This window comes from Chiloscyllium plagiosum, chromosome 19 (assembly GCF_004010195.1).
Source record: "Chiloscyllium plagiosum isolate BGI_BamShark_2017 chromosome 19, ASM401019v2, whole genome shotgun sequence".
Lineage (NCBI taxonomy): Eukaryota > Metazoa > Chordata > Chondrichthyes > Orectolobiformes > Hemiscylliidae > Chiloscyllium > Chiloscyllium plagiosum.
Genome location: NC_057728.1, coordinates 9,264,956 through 9,281,354, shown reverse-complemented (window position 1 = coordinate 9,281,354; position 16,399 = coordinate 9,264,956). Strand labels below are relative to the sequence as shown.

Genomic DNA, 16,399 nt, shown 5'->3' with positions numbered 1-16,399 from the left:
GAAGGGACAATATCAGCCCACAAGTCTTAGTTTGAACTCAAATATACAGACATTTTAAAACTGGGCATTGGACTTCTTTATTTGCTGATCAAGGAATAATTATCTCCAGTACTGATCCTGGTAGATCACATTGAGAAGAATCCAGACACATCACTCTTCCTCACCTGACCCCATAGTTCTTAAGTGAGGTGCCCTCAGGACATAGGTAGGTGCTGCATTTTGGAATGCAAATTTGGGTGGAATCTGGGTGGAATGCTGTTCGGAGGGTTGGTGTGAACTCAACAGGCCAAATGGCCTGCTTCCACACTGTGGGGATTCTATGACTCGGCAGGGTATGTTATCTACTCCACTTTCTCTCTACATTCTCACACATATTTCTTATTTTCTCTCTACTCTTCCAAGATGCTGGCTGCATCACTGACAGTTATATCCGTCCATCTTTTTAGAATTGCATTGTGAGATCACCTCTCATTCTTCTAAACTCTGGAACGCAGAGGCCTAATTTATTTAGCCCTCATCGCAAAGACCATCCTCATGAAGAGTCACTGTGCTTTCTGTAATGCAAGTAAATCCACTTTTAGACATGGAGATCAAAATCGCAAACAATACCTTTTGATTTAAAACTTTAAAATTCACCCTTGTAAAATCATAAATAACTGATACTTCAGCTAGCATTTTGTATTGCAATGTAATGACTGTTGACAGATTGAAGACAACAGACAATTTGATAAAAGAGCAAAACTATTATCTAAAGATGCTGTGATCGCAACACAACACTGAAGGTTACTCATACTTTTATTAATAAGGTCAGACAAAACATTCTCCCTTTGGCAGGGACACAGCCTGTAGATAAGCTGGTAACTGTTACTCTTCGATTGTGACAGCACTTCAATATGAAAAGGATCTATACGGTGACCACTGGCCCATCTTTTAGTCACTCAGAGGGTATTAAGTGTTTCATATTGAAGACTCACTGAAGGCAACATGATGCCATGGAATTGGTCATCCAAGAGATCTCTACAACAGGAGGCTTGTTTAGGAGACAGAATAGAGCTTTATCAGATGCTTTATTCTGCCACCATTATATATATATTTTATATACGCACACACACAGTAACAATGAAGTTAAAAACCACACAACACCAGTTTATAGTCCAACATGTTTATATGGAAATCCTAGCTTTCAGAGCTCTGCGCCTTCATCAGGTAACTAGCTAGTGCTTCCAAATAAACCTGTTGGACTATAACGTAGTGTTGTGTGATTTTTAACTTTGTCTTCCCAGTCCAACACCGGCACTTCCACATCATGACATTACGAATGACCTTGTATATACAATTTGCCTACTGCTTATACATAGTCTCAATTTTAAACATTTAAGTGTAATTTATCAGCAACTACAACATGACATTTAATAACTGAGGCAGCGGCTTGAATATTCCATACAACCATCAACAGATTGCCACTACATAGAACATAGAACAATACAGCACAGAACAGGCCCTTCGGCCCACCATGTTGTGCCGAACATTTGTCCTAGCTTAAGCACCCATCCATGTAACTATCCAATTGCCGTTTAAAGGTCACCAAAGATTCTGACTCTACCACTCCCACAGGCAGCGCATTCCATGCCCCCACCACTCTCTGGGTAAAGAACCCACCCCTGACATCTCCCCTATACCTTCCACCCTTCACCGTAAATTTATGTCCCCTTGTAACACTCGGTTGTGCCCGGGGAAAAAGTTTCTGACTGTCTACTCTACCTATTCCTCTGATCATCTTATAAACCTCTATCAAGTCACCCCTCATCCTTCACCGTTCCAACGAGAAAAGGCCTAGCACTCTCAACCTATCCTCGTACGACCTATTTTCCATTCCAGGCAACATCGTGGTAAATCTTCGCTGCACCCTCTCCAAAGCTTCCACATCTTTCCTAAAGTGAGGCGATCAGAACTGCACACAGTACTCCAAATGTGGCCTAACCAAAGTCCTGTACAGTTGCAACATCACTTCACGACTCTTGAATTCAATCCCTCTGCTAATGAACGCTAATACACCATAGGCCTTCTTACAAGCTCTATCCACCTGAGTGGCAACTTTCAAAGATCTATGAACATAGACCCCAAGATCCCTCTGTTCCTCCACCTCACTAAGAACCCTACCATTCTGCGTTCTTATTTGTCTTTCCAAAATGGACAACCTCACACTTGGCTGGGTTGAACTCCATCTGCCACTCCTCAGCCCAGCTCTGCATTTGAATTTTCGTGACATGACCCTGCTTGAGTTGGGAGAGGACAAGATCCATTGCCCCTTTTCCAGCACTAGGTGCTGTACAGCGAATTTCAAGGTCCAGCTCGAATGTTAGTGAATGGATGGGTGGATAAGTATACAGGAGCTGAGGTGGACAAGGTGCAAAAATGGGTGAGCATGACGTGGGCAAGTTGATGATCTTCGAACCCAATGCTCAGTTATTTCATTTGACAAGCATTATAAGTCATTAACCAAAATATATTTGGCCAGGTCAGGTTGAACAGGTAATCTGATCAGGAATGTGTCATAGCAATCATAGCATCCCAATAGTGTGGAAGCAGGCCATTCAGCCCGTTGAGTCCACACCAAACCTCGGAAGAGCAACACACGCAGATCCAACCTCTACTACCCTATCCCCATAACCCCGCATTTCGTATGGCTAATCCACCTAACCTAAGACATTCCGATAAACAACAAAATTTTGCATGGCCAATACAGCTAACCTGCACATTTTGGGCTGTGGTAAGAAACTGGAGCAACCCCACTTTCCAGCTTTCTCCCCGTAACCTTTGATCCACTTGGCAATTAAGAACTTATCTGTTTTAAATTTACTCAATGACCTGGCCTCCTTCTGTGACAATTAGTTCCACAGATTCACCACACTCTGGTTGAAGAAGTTTCTTCTTATCTGCAATCTAATGGATCTTCTCTTTACTCAAAGGCTGTGCATCTCTCCTGCCAATGGAAACATCTTCCCAACGTCCACTCTGTCCAAGCTGTTCAATATTCTGTAAGTTTTAATTAGATCCCCCATCATTTTTCCAAACTCCACCAGGTATAGTCCCAGAGACCACAAATATTCCTCATACATTAAGCCTATAGGTCCCATTATACCAAGGTTGGGGGAGGCCTGGGCCAGAATCAGTACCCAGGTCTTTGATTTCTGTCCCTGCCCTTAGTCCCAACATACATGCGTGTAGTTTCTGACAATCTACAGACGAGCAGATTTGGCCCACAACATTACATTTGGCATTAACTTGCAACCACCAGTATGAAATACAGTGTTTATGTTTCAATGAAATTCTTTTTGATACTTTGTCCAATCCCTTTATAATTAAACTTCTGCAATGTGCATGTAAGAGAAAAAACTTTATTTAGTCCCTCTCACAACTACAGGATGTCAATGTTTTATAACCAATTAATTGCAACTGTTAAAATCTCAGAAACATGGCAGTCAATTTGTGCATAGATTGGGTAATTTTTGAATGAAGCCTGCATGATAATCCAGAGAATATAACTCCTTGACAATTATACCTGAGTTAACAAAGAATGAAAACTGGGATCAAAAAAAAGCATTCTAAGATTCTAATTGGCTCTCTACAGTCTTTTAGGTATGGAAATTTGCCATCCTCACCTAGTCTGATCTACATGTGACTACAGTCCTAGAGCAATTTGATTAACTCTGAACAGGCAGCAGTCTTCAAGGTAATTAGTGACTGGTGATTAACATTGTCGGTGTTGATGGAAAAAGCAGTCAGAAAATGAAATGAAAATAAACAATGAAAACAAAATTGGCACTCTTCTATTTCAACAATCTGTATTCTCCCCATCTCTGATTCAAGAACACAATTCGACATTATGACTGTTCACGTAAAAAAAATCACAAGGTACTTAGAGCCAACGTGATATGTCTCATTTTTCAGCACCAACCTCCACCACTTCCTCTGGCAGCTCATTCTATAGACGCACCACCCTTTGCATGAAAACGTAACTCCACAGGTCCTTTTTAAATTTTTTCCCTCTCACCTTAAACCTATGATCTCTAGTTTTGGACTCACCACTCAGGGAAGGCGACCTTGGCCATTCCTGATTGGCTTATGCCCGAAACGTCGATTCTCCTGCTCCTTGGATGCTGCCTGACCTGCTGCGCTTTTCCAGCAACACATTTTCAGACTTTGGCCATTCACCCTATCTCTGCCCCTCATGATTTTACAAACCTCCATAAAGTCACCCCTCAGCATCCGACACTTCATAGAGATGTTCAGCCAAAATGGGACATCAATATAAGAACAATTTAGGATTGTCGTCAATATCCACCGCTTTGCTTCCTGGCCCAAAGCAGAGTACGATCCTGGACGATGCCATATGCGAATAGGCCACTCAGGCCAGACCCCCATTCCTTGAGATCATGGCCAATCTACAAGTGAGCCCCATATGAGGGACATGGGCCTTTGCCCCATATTTACCTTTGCTCACTTGCAATGAGGTCCTCTTTCACATATGCATGATGTCATCACAATCCACATGCAATTTTAACATGACGCCTGAGTGGAGAAACTCAACCAAGGCAAAAGTTAAGCACGCCCACCAGAAGTTGAAAAGCTTAAATGCTTTCCTTATGTGGCCAGGATCAAGAGGAGCATTTATCCGGGCCCTATTGTAAGCCTACGTTTCCTTGGGCCCATTCGCAAATCAGAATCCTCAGAAACACACAAGGGTTCATGCAGTTTTCTGCAATTCAGTTTGGGTTAGAAATAGATCCGCCAACCACTAACACGATAGAGGCTGTTATAACCAGTGAGGAGGGGGACTTTTAAACCTCTTGGACCAGATGCAACAAATTAAGTTTTTCTTAGCCTCTATTTGCACTTAATTTACATTGTCACTAGATCAGAATGAAGGAGCCAACTGCAAGGTTTCCTCAAAATGGAAAAAAAAAGGTGGAATTCTATTGCCTACTAACCAAGAAAAAAAAGAGAAATGTACCATCAAACCCAGCTATAATGCTCAGGAAGTAAAGAGTGGCTGGTCAGAAAACCAATATCAAGATTGGCAATTTAAGAAGTTCTTGAAGTCCTCAACTCGTTATACTTGAACCTGAGACCACAGTTGTTTAGTTGATGCCTTGCTCTCCAAGTAGCTGAGACAATCTAGAAACCTTGAGCTCTCAGTGAATGGATGCTTCTCTGACTTGTCTTCTCACCTGTGCTGGTTGAGATGTTCAGAAGGAAACAGAGAGAGAATCTTCCAGTACTTACCATTACCAATCCATTTTCCTTCTCTCACACTCTGCTAATCTGGCAAGCATCTACTGAAATATGGTTCATTTGTATATTCCCACATCCAGCTCCATTATCTTTCCAAGCTTGATATCACAGGCGAATACTTTATGAACAGCTTGTACAATTTTTCATACAAGTGTAAACTAAAAGAGGTAACAGGGATTTCTTGATGCCCAATGGTTCTAGTGTCTTTATATAAAATGGTAAGTTCAGGTCAAACAATTTTGTTTTTTTCCCCAGACTGAGACATGGTCAGAAAATAAATCTGCAGTCAGGTGTTTGCTGCAGTAATTTAAGTTCTTGTTTCTCTTGCTTTTATAACCACAGTCCACATAGTTCTCAGGTATTAAAAACAAGTGATGGAAGTTAAAAATTGATTATCTATATTTTACCACTATTGTGACAACTTAGATTAGATTCCCTACAGTGAGGAAACAGGCCCTTTGGCCCAACAAGTCTACATCGACTCTCCGAAGAGTACCCACCCTGTCCTCTGACTAATGCACCTAACACTACGGGCAATTTCTCATGACCAGTTCACCTGACCTGCAGGTCTTTGGACTGTGGGAGGAAACCGGAGCACCTGGAGGAAACCCATGCAGATGCAGGGAGAACGTGCAAACTCCACACACACAGTCACCCAAGGGTGGAATTGAACCTGGGACCTTGGTGCTGTGAGGCAGCAGTGCTGACCACTGAGCCACCGTGACACCCTGCTAACCACTGAGTTAGCGTGTGAAGTCAATCCAGATCGGATTACTTCAGCGAGTGAGATTCGAACTCACCTCGCTCACCTTACAGAGATCGCCTAGAATTCAAATTGGAACCTTTGTCCCTTTCATTTTCCATTTTGTTGCAGCGTATCTCTGCTCTGCCAGCTCTCCTGTCCTGAAATTACTCCCACTCCAGCGATTGGCAGGCATTTAATAATATGCCCAATTTCTGCCCCTTCCTTTAACAGTCATTGTAAATATGTCAGATAATATTGCTAAGTATTCCTTATCTTTTTCATGTGCCAGCAGCCATCTGTGTTTGGGCACCAGTCTGCAAGTCTCTGTTTGAGAATTAAAAACAGCACATATGGGGCTTCTCCTGTTGCCAGCATCACTCTGACTGCAAATCCCAACCTGCAAGTAACTCTGGGTAAGGAGAAATCCTCAGGAGTGCAGGAATTTTTCTTCCTGGTACAAAATGGAATGTAGGAATTAATTACATGAGTAGGTGCTGCGCTAGAACTGGAACTGGAAGCAGAGGTCAAGGATGGGATAAGATTGACAGTCACTTTGACTAAATTGAGTGGTCAAGTCAGCAATTTCGAGGGAAACAAAAGACCAAGAGGGAAGGTATTGTGTTGCAGAGGGAGGAAGGCATTCTCACGCTCTGGAGGGCATTAAAAGGGAAGTAAGTGTGGAATGCTCAAATGAATTAGGAGTAGAGAGATGGTAGAAGGAAGTGCCACTTGAACTGGTAGAAGGGTGTGGGGGTTTTGATAAAAATACCATTGAGAGTCAACAATATTGAGGGAGGAGAGCAAGAAACTTCTCTGTAATAGTGAGGAGCAGCAGGACAGATAGAAGTTGAGCCTGAACCAGTGACAGGCGGTTAGGGCTGACTGCTTGGAGAACACGTGGGGAGTTTGTTTTCTATAAGAAAATAAAACTCAAATTTCCTTTTGTTTTCTTCCCTTCTATCAACCACCCCTAGATATTCTCTCCATTGTTTAAGGTAGTTAATCAGTGCGCATTGTCAATATAAAAATTTTGTATCCAGTCCAATGTGGAGAAAGCTAACATTTATACCTGATGGATAGTGGCCCTGACTAACCTCGTACTCAGTAGAACTAGCTTTAATTTGCTATTTTACATTTAGAAAGAACTTGAATTTGTATAGTAACTTTCATAACCATACGGTTAACAAAATAATTTTGCTGTGAATTTGAAGGGTAGTCACTCTTTGTTGGAAGTTTTCATGAAATACTCACAAATGCCAGTGAAGGGAGGTCTGTAGTAGGATAAATAATGATCAGGGTATCAGGGATAACTCACATGCTCTTCTGTGAATAGTACCCCAGATTGTTTATCAGACAGCTGTAAAGACCAACAGGGCCTTGCTTTAAAATGTCATCGAAAAGACAACACCTCCAACAAGATTCCCTCTGTACCACACTAGCACAAAGTCTAGAATATCAGACTGAATTGAGTGCCAAAATCCTGCAGTGGGACTTGAACCTGTCTGTTTTTGACAAAGAGCTACTACTGACCCAATGCTGGCACTAATTTTGGCTATCCAAAAGATCCAGACTGACAAATGGAGTTGAATTTGCATGTATAACTGTCATGGAAAATAAGCAGCACTCTTGAAACAAATTTGGCTGGGTGGCTAGGCTTATGAAACGATTTGGGTTTTCTCTGTTGCCTCTGGGTCAAATCGAGATCGTAGTGGTGGAGAACTATTCTATACTTTTTCATTTCAAAAAGGAGGCTCCGTGAAGGATCAAACAGTTTGACCCACATTAATTTGGATGAGTAAAATTGTTAGGCTCCCCTTGCAATGACTCGTAGAATGGTCAGTGTTACTAGGCTTTGAAAAGTAAGCACTGTCCCAGAGCACAAATAGATGGCCTTCGGATGCCACTGAGCTATCTTACTGGGTCAGAGTACATGGTGCTTTCTGTTCCACCCAATATTGTGCATGCCTGATGTAGCTTTTATCATGATGGGCAAACAGATTGCCTAAATTTTAAAAATTAACAATTAGACCAGGAACTGATAACAAAAGAAAGTGAGTTGCTTTGTATAACACCTCATCAAATATTGGACATAGCAAAGTGATGAGAGAACTATCAGCTCCAAACCTATGATAATATAACTCTAAGTCAATTTATAGCACAAAAGAAAACTGAAAATGTACAATAAAGGGTTTGCACTGAACTGAGATGTATGGCATTTTCATCTTCAACATATAGCATATGGGGGGTGGGGAAGACTATTACATCACTGATTCCATACTCAGGGAACAAAAACATGAGCCTGCACAAGTCCTCATTTCTTATTGCATTCTTGGGTTAAGAAATTAACTTGAAGGAAATAAAATCAGGGTCAGTCTCCCTCCTTCCTGCAACAGCACCACCCCCACTTGCCCACCTCCAGCTGAACATTACAGTAGTTATTAATTTGCTTTGAGATGTACAGAGTTCATGAAGGCTATAAACAAGCCCAATTCCCATTTTCTTCATACTTGCACTGCATCATAACTGGGTCACTTGGCATTCCTCAGCCTCAAATGACAGGAATGAATCCTGGAGCAATTCATGGATCTTTCACTTCCATCAATAGCAGAAACTCACTGGGCACTGAGAAAAGATCTTGACAGAATGCTTGTAAATGAAGCTGTTACGTTCGAGTGGTCAACGTGAAGGCCAAGACTATCTGGCAGTTTGGGGGGGGGTGCAGCATCAGTTTATAATGGTCTAATATTTCTCAATGTAACGGAATGTCTTCTTTACTCTCACGTGTAACATTTGCGCTTCTGCAGTTCTGTAGGTGACTCAAAATCATTGCTTTCCTCCATGTGGGTATTGCAATGACTTAATGAGGTGTGACTGTCCACAAAACTAATGATCCTACTCCTTGCAACCAAAGTATTTCATTGGATGTACATAGGGACAAATAATGACTTCCCTCAGTCGAAGATTCAGTTCATGAGCCTTTAATGTAACTATTAACATGCACATGCACATTCACCTTTTGCAAACTAGGTGTCAACAATAATTTCTGCATTGGGAGGCACAGATGATTAAAAGGTGAGTTTTTGTTCAGCAGTTAACATGAGAATCCAGTGTGAAAACAGTTATGATAAAAATAACACAGTCCTTTCCTCCCCATAGCAGACTTGGAACATGTGCACCTTGCCATATATTAAAGACTCAGGCATGCAGCTGATGTGTAATATTCCTGCACAGGACAAAATCAGACCCAAGACACATTATTGCAATACATTTCTATAATGTTTGCGGATTAATTGAAGAGAAAAATCAGAAAACAATTCTCAACCATATATTGAGTAAATCTCATCAACTAAAATTTAATACAGTTACAGCTTTGCACATTGCTAAATGATTTTTTGAGCAATCCAGTCTTCAAAATATCGTTTGATTGCTGGATTCAACAAATAGAATCACCTTTCAAGTAACACAATGTCAGAAAGAATGGTATGGTTCTCTGACCTAGTCCTCTCCCATTGCAGCCTTACATTTTTAATGCAACTGACTGACTTTGGAAGTTCCCCTGCTTCCGCTATTTATTGACAGCAAATGATCTGGTATTCAGGCCCTCACTTGCATGAATACCCATGTTTTCTACATCATATCATACACCAACATCTGTTGGTTTCCCCTGTCCCAAAGAACAGATTACAATTCTTGTCCTCAGGTTTTGTTATGACGATGATTTCCATCTGACACTTTACCTTTTGACATGTACCAAAACTGATCAGCATTTTGTTTTCCACGCCCATCCTTTACTGTGGAAAGCTACCCTTATGTAAACGGATACACCTTATTAATTTGCTCCTTCAGGATCTCTGCTTTGGGGCTTTGTCACATGCCACAAAAATGCAAAAGACAAACCGCCTTGGCTTCATTCTTGTACTTTCCTCCCTTCCAAACTAAGCTGCTTCTTTCCTGACACTTTGCCACTCTCCCTTGCCCAGCTGCTATCCATCCCAATTTAAAGTGCTCTGAGATCTCTCTTGGGACAAAGGGAGCTATGGAAATAGTTCTTGAATTACTGTGCTTACTGTAGAGAAAGGCATGAAGACTTGGGAAATGGGGCAAGTTAGTGGTGATATCTTGGGGACAATCCATATCGCAGTAGAGGAGATATTGGATGAATGTACAAAGGTGGATAAGTCTCCTGGTCCTGATCAGATATATCCAAGAACACTGCAAGAGGCTCGAGAAGAAATTGTGGAGCCCCTGGCTGATATGTTTGTGTCACGGTGAGGTCCCGGAAGACTGCAGGGTAGTGAATGCTGTGCCCTTATTCAAGAAGGGATACAAAGAGAAACCTGGGAACTATAGACCAATAAGCCTAACATCTGTCAGAGATAAATTACTTGAGAAGATTCTGAGAGATAAGATATACATGCATTTGGAAAGACAGGGGTTGATTAGGAATAATCAACATGGCTTTGTGCGTGTGAGATCATGCCTCACAAATTTGTTAGAGTTCTTTGGTGAAGTGGCCAGGAAGGTTGATGAGGGCAGGATAGTAGACGCGGTGTATATTTGAATTGCAGTAAGACCTTTGATATGGTTCCACATGGTAGGCTGCTCTGGAAGGTTAGATCTAGGGGGAGCTGGCAATTTCGATACACAATTGGCTTGATGGTAGAAAGCAGAGGGTAATAGTGGAAGGCTGCTTGTCAGGCTGGAGGCCTGTGACTAGTGGAGTGCCTCAGGGGTCGGTTCTGGGCCCATTGCTGTTTGTTATCTATATCAACGATTTTGGGCAGTGACTCAGTGGTCAGCAATGCAGTCTCACAGCACCATGGATCCTGGTTTGTTTTCAGCCTCAGGCGACTGTCTGTGTGGAGTTTGCACATTCTCCCAGTGTCTGCGTGGATTTCCTCGGGGTGCTCCGCTTTCCTCCCACAATCCAAAGGTGTGTAGGCTAGGTGCATTAGTCAGGGGTAAATGTAGAGTAATAGGGTCGGGAAATGGGTCTGGGTGGGTTACTCTTTGGAGGGTTGGCATGGACTTGTTGGACCAAATGTCCTGTTTCCACACTTTAGGGATTCTATGATGATGATGAGATGAGAATGTACAAAGTATGATTAGTGAGTTGTAGATGACACTAAAATAGGAGGTATCGTGGATAGTGAGGAAAGTTATCAGAAATTGCAGCAGGACCTTGATCAGCTGAGGAAGTGGGCCTAGAAACGGCAAATGAAGTTTAATATAGATAAGTGAGAGTGTTGCATTTTGGAAAGTCAAATCAAGGTAAAAATCACACAACACCAGGTTATTAGTCCAACAGGTTTAATTGGCAGCACTAGTTTTTGGAGCGCTGCTCCTTCAGCAGAGCAGCGCACCGAAAGCAAGTGCTTCCAATTAAACCTGTTGGACTATAACCTGGTGTTGTGAGATTTTTAACTTTGTACACTCCAGTCCAACACTGGCATCTCCAAATCAAAGAGTGTCATGGTGAATGGTAAGGCCTGAAGGAGTGTAGTGGAACCTTGGGGTTTAGGTGCACAGTCCTCTGAAAGTGGAGGCACAGGTAGCTGGGCAGTGAAGAAGGCTTTTGGCACACTGGCCTTCAACAGTCAGGGCATTGAGTGTAATAGTTAGAAAGTTACGTTGCAATTGTATAGGATGTTGGGAGGCCGCAATACTTGGAAGTATTGTGTTCAGTTTTGGTCACCTTGCAACAGGAAGGATATTATTAAACTGGAAAGAGTGCATAAGAAATTTACAGGGAATTTTGCCAGGACTCAATGGTCTGAGTTACAGGGAAAGGTTAGACAAACTAGGACTTTTTTCTTCAGAGCGTAGGAGACTGAGGAAGGGATCTTATAGAAATGTATAAGATCATGAGAGACATGGAAAGGGTGAATGCACTCAGTCTTTGTCCCAGGGTTGGGGAATCAAAAACTAGAGGGCATCAGTTTAAGGTTAGGGGGAACCTGAGGGGCAACGTTTTTACACTGAGGGTGATACGCATATGGAATGAGCAGCCAGCGGAAGTGGTTGAGGCAGGTACATTAACAACATTTAAAAGGCATTTGGGCAAATACATGGATAAAAAAGGTTTAGAAGGATATGGGCCAAGTGTAGGGAAATGGGGTTAGTGGTGATGGACATTTTGGTTGGCATGGACCAGTTTGGGCCAACTGGCCTGTCTCCATACTGTAGGACTCTATTTACCCTGAGTCATTTCTTATAAAATACTGTCCGGTGTGTTAAGAGCCTCAGGTAACTATTGGTCCCATTACTGTATCCAAAGAATGTCCTCTGAAACTAACATATGTTGAACAGACGATTGAATAATTTGTTGGATTCTTTTAAAACAGTTACTGTAGTTGTACAGGTTGTTCGGCTATATCGCGTGTTTCATTCACATGAATTCGCTATAACCAATTGACGAACTGGGAGACACTGTTTCTATAGCACAAACTTTTGAAGAGTGTATTAGTTATAACGCGATTCCGGCCCCATAAGTTTAAATGGTGCTGCTATTATGCGATTTTCTTATATCGCACAATTGCACGAGAACAGAACTACCGCGTTATAGTGGAACTGACTCTGCAACATATGCAATAGTAAAGGTCCTTCACAAGAGCACAACCAAACTAAAATTGACACAACAGCAAATAGGACATAGCAACATTAGGACAGGCAATCAAAGATTTGGGCAAAGACATGGGTTTGAAGGGTGTCAAAGGAGGAGCTTTTGTTGGGGAGTCACAGATATTCAGAACTGAGGCAGCTCGAGAAAGAGCTGCCCATGTTGGAGGTTGAAAGACTGAGCAAAAAGCCAGAGACCGAGGGACACTGAGATCTCCATGTCGTATTGGGCCAGGTTTCATCCATGAATGATGTAGACATGAGGAGGAGAATTTTAAAACCAAGATGTTGTGTGGGACTGAGGACCAACATAGATCAGTGAGCAAAGGACTGATGGGTGAATGAGAAGTTTTCCATGGCAACAATTTATTTTGGAATCAGTGTCCATGGGCCTATTCTGTCCTTCACACTGATAAAAGCAATCTGATTCGAATGGCAGAATCAGTAAGCTGGAAAGATGAACATTTGTTACTCTGCAGTATGGATCTCAGATGTAATGTAGGTGCTCTGTCATTGAGTTACTGAAATCCTATTTGGAGGATTAGGCTGGAATGCTCCATTTGCTGAAATCCCAATGACAATACATGGTGCTGTGGCAATCAGCAGAGCAGATACAGTTCAAAATACAAGAACAATGAGAATAAACAGCTACTTACTCTGAGAGACCAGTACCAGCAAGCAACTGAGTAAAAGTTCTTACCTGAAAGGGAAAATAAAACTCATGAGTATGAGCTTGTTCAACAAAAGTAACTTAAAACATCAGCAAAGTGAAAACAAGAACTGTCAGAAGAGAGATTGCATGTTGTAAAAAGACTTTTAACCTCAAGGTACAAACCACTGCTGAGTTACCTACGTTTAAGCCAAAAACATTCATAATGTGTCATCTTCAGGCAGTCAACATCAAAATTATACTTACACAGGATTGGCATGTGAACAAACTTTAAGTCCTTTCTTACCCAAACAATAACCATGTGCAGAGTGGAAGTACATTTTGATTGTTTTCACTGCTTACATTGCTAACCCTTCGGCATTGAAGAAGCTTTCCACTAAAACCAGTCTATGTCTTTTCATAGCTACACCAGAGGTCAGTCATCTGCTGGATGACAGTGAATTTGCCAATTGGTTTTAAACAGATAAGTCTTACAATATGAAACAAAACTCTGAAAATGGAGCTGATTTAGCAGCTGCTGTCAACAATCATTTAACTCCACTGTAAAAGTGAAACTGGTTAAATTTTGGATTACAGCGAATCCTACAAGCTCAAATGAAGAAAGCTAATGCACTATGATCAGATTATCTCTGAACCTGTGTTACAGTCCTTCCGAGATGAGAGAGGACAGGGATAAGTGCGTGATACACGACAGGAAAGATCCAACAACTGTTTGATATTAACTGTACAGCAGGTAGGTTGTTCCCATTACATTGGGAAATGCAGCACCTAATTGGTTCACAGCAAGGTTACACAACAACATGAAAGTTTGACTTAGTGATGGTGGTTGGTGGTAAACATTAACCAGGATGCTGGGGGATGTTACGTACCAGACTAGATCCCCTCAAAATATTTGAAGAAGGTAGCCCAGACCTTAGCCTTTTCTTATTTTAAAGGCAAACATAAAGTGCTGTGTTCCAGATGCAATTCGACCAGTCAAATTACTTAATGTTAAGCAAAACATAATTTATTGAAATGCTATTGTTAAAATACAACCAAAGAAAAAAAGAACTTAGAATATCTTAACTCTACTGGAAAACTTAATATTAACTGTTCCAGTATAGTAACATCCCACAAACAAACTTCTTGGCAAAAAGGCAAAGTCAGGAATCAGATTTTCTCTCATACAATACAGCAGCGGAGAGAGAAAAAAAACATATCAAGCAAAAACACAGTCAGGAGACATTTTCTGCAGCTTCCAACCCTGTTAAGATTCCAGCAGCAACTGCTGCTGAATCTCAAAGCTAAAAAATATTAAAAAAAACAGAAATCCTGGTCTTAGAGAGCTGGCTGCACCCATCCAGGCTGCTTCTATTGTTCCAACTTTAAACAAAACCCCAAGGCTCCCAAGCTATTTACTTTATGGGCCTTCACTAGCCAGCTCATCACAACTGCCTTAAAGCCTCTCTTCTAAAAATAAACCAGGACAAACTACACCCCTTAAAGCCACTGCATCGTCACAAGGGATCTTCACTCCTGTTCTTCAACTAGTGTGACATGTTATTTTCTTTCCAACCAAAAGTATGCACAGCTGTGGTATTACTGTGACATCTCATCAGGAAGCCAGCATCTCTGACTGTGCAGCACTCTCTCAGTATTGTACCTTAGTGTAAATCTAGATTTTGTACTCAAGAACCACAAGAAAGTCTCTATTCTAACCATCCAACCATCTTCCTCTAAATAGAGAAAAAATATTAAAATAGTTGCTAAATAAAGGGAACCATCACAGTGTGGAACTAAAATGCAAAAATCTTACATTCTTAACCATACCACAGAGTGCCAGAGAATTCAAAACATCAAAATCAGAGAGGCTATAGGCTAACTCAGCTCTTACATAGCCAGCAATTCATTATTTACACATCTGACAGACCATATTTTTTCCACTCTGGTGGTCATCATATTTCACCAGTCCGCCTCATATTTTGCATCGGCCTGCTGAGAGGTCCCATTTCCTTTTCAGCTTATCAATCTCCAACAAATGGGAGAAATCTGAGCCAAGAAAGATTGGACAAAAAAAAAGGCTATTTTTCCCCCTCTCATGCCAGTCAATCTATCACAACACAAATCTTCCTCCCATCTGTAAGATTCCAGATTACTGACCAAGTGACATATTGTGGAATGAAAATGGATATAATCCGCTGCGCTTTGAGTGGACATCAAACAACGCACACACCATGAACAGTTTTAACAGTGCTATTACTGAATGCACATGGGTATGATCCAACTCTCTGCATCCCTCAAAGTCAGATGCATGCATCAGCTCCAGCAAGATCCCAAATTCTTCCTCAGCAAAGTTTTTCTTATGTCCTATCCTAGCTATCAGGAAACCAGAAGGGTCTGGATTTCATAGAGGCTTTCATCACCTAGCACATCTTCAAGGGCTTCATGGAAGATAAATTACTTTTTGAAGTTAAGTCACTGTGGTTGGAAGCCCAGCAGCCATTACTAATTTGTGGATAGTATCTGGTCTTTACTGTACTGTGCACACGACTAATCTGTTTCTAGCAATGTTAGCAGGGAGATAAATATTTGTCTGTCACCAGGGAATTTCTGCTGCTCTTCTTTGAAACAGTGGCACAGAGCCTTTTATATGAGAAGGCAAATGGTGAGTTATGAGTAAAGAGCATTGAACTTCCGACTGTCTGTTCATTCGACACCACTAACCAGTGCTCTGGTTATTTTCAAATACAAATACACAGTGCCAATTGTGACGCAGTGGTGTCACTCTTTGCCCACTGCTGCCAGACTTCAGTTGTGTCAGGGTTATTGAATATGACATTAGTTCCCCATTAGCAAGGAGTAAGCAAGTGTTTGATGTAGCTGGAGCAAGAGAGGATGGCAAGTTTGCATTGCTCAGGGAATGGTGCACTGCCCCTTGGTTACAGTATTAAAGTAGCAGGATTGCAAAAGCACCTGGTCACTGCCTCCGAGTGACTCCCTTCCATCGTTCAAAGTTGCAAATTTTGTTCAGCTTGCACCTAATTGCTGCCCAGTATGGATTATACCATCTCAATGTCAACAGTTACTTCTTA

At 41.6% G+C, this 16,399-nt stretch overlaps 1 protein-coding gene across 4 annotated transcripts in view; it reads right to left on the bottom strand.

The window, feature by feature from the left end:
* Window positions 1–16,399, bottom strand: part of pdzrn4 (PDZ domain containing ring finger 4) — a 478,752-nt gene that overhangs the window by 80,933 nt on the left and 381,420 nt on the right. Inside the window, exon 1 of one of the 4 annotated variants that reach the window (XM_043709047.1) lies at window positions 13,315–13,371. The exons of the other annotated variants lie outside the window; for them this stretch is intronic. The gene's annotated coding sequence lies outside the window, so the exon portion shown is untranslated. Of the gene's footprint in view, window positions 1–13,314; window positions 13,372–16,399 lie in introns of those variants that run through there. 4 annotated transcript variants of the gene reach the window in all.